Below are 4647 nucleotides of genomic sequence, written 5' to 3'. Positions count from 1 at the left end.
AATGAACATGGGGGGGAGGGGCAAACTATAAACACCTAACTATAGAGAGCAAATTGAGGTTCCCTGGAAGTGAGGTGGGTAGGGAATGTGTTAAATAGAAGATGGGGATTAAGGAGGGCACTTGTGATGAGCACTGGGGTAAGTGTTGAACCACTAAATTCTACACCTGAAACTAATGCATATGCTGTATGTTAACTGACTGGGATTTAAATTAAAATTTGGAAAGAAAAAATAAAAATTTTAAGAAATCAAAATAAAACCCGCTTATAAGCTGCAATAACAAATTTACATTTCCAGAGTTAAATCTGTAGCTCTTGACTTAAGATTTGAGAATATTTTAGAATTACTCTCTTGATCAGGAATGTAGAGGTATATTCCTGTTGTTGATTTTATACCAGAATATATTCACCTGATGCTCCAGACCACTGACCTCCAACTTTTTACCACCAAAGTCTCCTTTCATTAATTTTTTAAAAAGATTTTATTTATTTATTTGAGAGGGAGAGACAGAAATATCGGCAGAGATAGTGAGAGAGAGCAAAGTGGGGAGAAGATGGAGAAGCAGGCTCCCGCCTGAGCAGGGAGCCTGAGGTGGGACTTGATCCCAGGATCCCGGGATCACAACCAAAGTGGAAGGCAGATGCCTAACCAACTGAGCCACCCAGGCACCCCTCCTTTCATTAATTTTTAACCAGATACCTATACTTGAAAGATTTTCTTCATATTTATTGAGTAAAAATGAATACCCAAAGGCGCCTGGGTGGTTCAGTTTGTTAAGCGCCTGTCTTCAGCTCAGGTCATGATCCCAGAATCCTAGGATTGATCCCACATTGGGCTTCCTCTGCTCTGGGGGAGCCTGCTTCTCCCTCTGCCTCTGTCTGCCACTCCCCCTGCTCTCTCTTTCTGTCAAATAAATAAATAAAATATTTTAAAAGAATGAATATCCATTTTTATCAGTCTAGGGGCCCAACAGCACAAAATAACCAGCATTAGAAAGCAAAGTTGAATATCATTAGCAGACTTATCACTGCTTCCAGGATAAACATTACAACTTTCCTAGGCCCCTAGGAACCCAGGGGCCCAAGGTAGTGGATACTGTTTGGGCCCTTCCCACATTTATTCTCTCCTCTTGGCCCTCACCAAATTCAATGTTGGCTCTGCAAATCTCTTGCTATTTAACACCTGTTTTTGCTCAAACTTTATCTTACACTCAAAATGTCTTTTCTCAGGGTGCCTGTTTGGCTCAGTCAGTAGAATATGCAACTCTTGATATTGGGGCTGTGACTTCAAGCCTCACACTGGGTGTAGAGATTACTTTGGAAAAAATTTAAAAATTAAAATTTGGGGTTCCTGGGTGGCTCAGTGGGTTAAACCTCTGCCTTTGGCTCGGGTCATGATCTCAGGGTCCTGGGATGGAGACCAACATCAGGTTCTCTGCTCAGCAGGGAGCCTGCTTCCTTCTCTCTCTCTCTGCCTGCCTCTCTGCCTACTTGTGATCTCTGTCTCGTAAATAAATAAATAAAAAATAATTAATTAAAAAAAATTTTTTTAAATAAAAATTTAAAAAGTAAGTATTTTCTCTTCCAAAGTGGCTAATGCTATTCTATGCCAAGAGCTCCTCTTCTGAGCCTATGCGCCCATCCTCCATTTGCCAGGAATGTTAACTGCTAACAGTGAAAAGCCATATCCATAACTGAACATTACCTTGGCCACAGGGAAGCATGCAGCCCAAGGTGCCACCTCCTTCCCAGGGTATAGTCCAATATTTTCAACTTTCCTAAAAGCCTGCTATGGATAATATAAATTCAGCACTCTTCAAGATAAAAGAAAGAAGACACAAATTACTACTATCAGGAATAAAAAAGGGGACATTATTAAAAATCCTACAAACATTAAAAGGTAATCATGAATAAATTCATGTAGATGAGTTAGGCAACATAAATGAAATGGAGAAATTTCTTGAAAGGCATAAATTATGAAGCTGATATGTAAGTAATCAAAAACTTAAAGAGACTTTATGGCTAGTAAAGAAATTAAATTCATAATTTAAAATATTCCTACAAGGAAAAGACCATGTACAAATAGCTTTGCTGGTATATTTTATCAAACATTTATGAAAGAAATATTAACAATCCTACAAAAACTCACTAAGAAAAAAAAAAGGAGCAAACACATCCCAATTCATTTTATAAACTCACCATTGTCCTGATACCAAAACCAAAGACATTACAAGAAAATAAAGGACAGGTCAACATTCTTTAGAATTGTGGGGGCAATAATCTTTAACAAAATTTTAGCAAATTGAACCAAGCAATATATAGAAGGGAAAATGTATTATGAACAAGTAGAGTTTATCCCAAGAATGTAAAGTTGGCTGGACATTCAAAAATCAATGTAGGGGCACCTGGGTGGCTCAGTCAGTTGATCATCCAACTCTTGATTTCAATTCGGGTCATGACATTAGCGTCATGAGATCAAGCCCTGTGTTGGGCTCTGTGCTCAGCATGACATCTGCTTGAGTTTCTCTTCCTGTGCTCCTATCCCACTCTCTTTCTCTCTCTCTAAAATAAATAAATAAATCTTTTAAAAAATCAATGTGAATCTCCATATTAACAGATTAAAAGAGAACATTCACATGCTTGTCTCAAGAGATACAGAAAAAGTATTTAACAAAATTAAACACCAAATTATTATAAAAGCTTTCAGAAAACTAGGAATATAAGGGAATGTCCTAATAAAGGGGATCTATGAAAAAGCTACATTAACATCACATTTAATGGTAAAAGACCAAATACCGTCATCTTTGGATAAGGAACAAGGGTAAGGTAGTTGATCTCACCACTTTGATCCAACCTGCTGGGAGTTGGAACCAATGTTATTAGGTACGAAAAAGAAATGAAAGACAGACTGCAGAGAGACTGGTAAAACTGCCACAGACAAAGTGATCAGGTACATAAAATATTCTAAGAATCTATAAATAAGTGACTACAACTCTAAAGTAAATTCAGCAAGGACGCAGGGCATAGGCCTTGTGAAATTCTACCTGCGAACAAAAAATATTGTAAAATAGATGAAAAAAATTTTTTAACAATACCATTGGGACTATACCTTTAGTTTGGCTGAGTAACCTCTTACTGGACACTTCTGTCATAACAATAAACTCTGTGTGTTGCGGGGGGGACATAAACACAAAACACCACAATAGTAACATCAGAATTATCTAAAAAACTGGACTGTGAGCAAAAGCAGGTTCTGGAGGGAAAACGACACCTAAAGGAAGGCAATGGCACAGGGTGTATACCCTATTTCTTACAACTTTAGGTCTGAAGACAGACTGCAACCAGTATTGTGCGGGGTGACTAAACCTTTAAGAGAAAAGTCATGGTCTCTCAGGACTAAAGATACAGTACAAAGTTTTGAGCAACTCAGTTGCTAAAGATGAGAGTGGAATCCCAAAAGGAGAACACAGAGATGGGGAGCTACACATTTTGTGTATATACTCATCCCAAATGTCTGCCTAACCCTTGAATTTGCATAGGTGGACAGAGTACAACCAGACCAGTTAAGGATACAAGAACTGAGCTGCAATTTGAACTACTGCCCAAGAGACAGGGTCCATAGTTTGAGTCCAGCAAAATTAACTGCCAGTTAAGCCAAACAAAACCGCTACTCTCTCGGGAGAAATGCAATAAAATTGAGAGTCTTCACAACTTAAAATTCACAATGTCCAGGATACAATCCAAAATATTCAACACACAAAGAAACATAAAAATGCAACAATTTTCAGGAGAAAAGATAGTCAATAGAGACAAACCCTGAGATGTTCCAGATGTTGGAATGAGCAGACAAGAATTTTTAAAGTAGGTGTTATAATTCTGATTGGTGAAGTAAAGGAAAACATGCCCATAATGAAAAGGCAGAGGGGCCGCCTGGGTGGCTCAGTGTGTTAAAGCCTCTGCCTTCGGCTCAGGTCATGATCTCAGGGTCCTGTGATCGAGCCCCACATCGGGCTCTCTGCTCAGCAGGAAGCCTGCTTCCCTTCCTCTCTCTCTGCCTGCCTCTCTGTCTACTTGTGATCTCTGTCTGTCAAATAAATAAATAAAATCTTAAAAAAAAAAAAGGCAGAGAAAGAGAAACTATAAAAAAGAAGCAAAAAAAAAAAAAGAAATTCAAAAACTGGTAAATATCTGAAACTAAAAATGTACCAGATGAACTTAACAATAGAATTGAGAAGATTGAGAAAAGAGTCAAGAAACTTGCCTATTAACCAATAGAAATTTATATAATATAAAGGTCACAGGAGGAAAGACTGGAAAAAATTAACAGCCTCAAGGATTTGCCTTATCATATCTAACATGCATGTATTTGAAGTTATGTAAGGAGAGGAGAGAGACAAGAGACCAGAAAAATTTTTGAATAATAGTGACCACAAATTTTCCTGTTTTGGAGAAAGTTATATTTACTGATTGAAGGCAATCAGGAAATCCCAAGAAGAATAAATATGAAGAAAATTATGCTGATACTGCTGAAAAGCAAAGATGAAGATAAAATCTTTTTTTTTTTTACTTTTTTTTTTTTTTTATAAAAGATTTTGTTTATTGGGACGCCTAGGTGGCTCAGTCGGTTAAGTGACTGCCTCAGCTCAGG

The sequence above is a fragment of the Lontra canadensis genome, unplaced genomic scaffold (assembly GCF_010015895.1).
Source record: "Lontra canadensis isolate GAN:19392208 unplaced genomic scaffold, GSC_riverotter_1.0 scaffold12, whole genome shotgun sequence".
Lineage (NCBI taxonomy): Eukaryota > Metazoa > Chordata > Mammalia > Carnivora > Mustelidae > Lontra > Lontra canadensis.
This window is presented reverse-complemented; position numbering follows the sequence as displayed.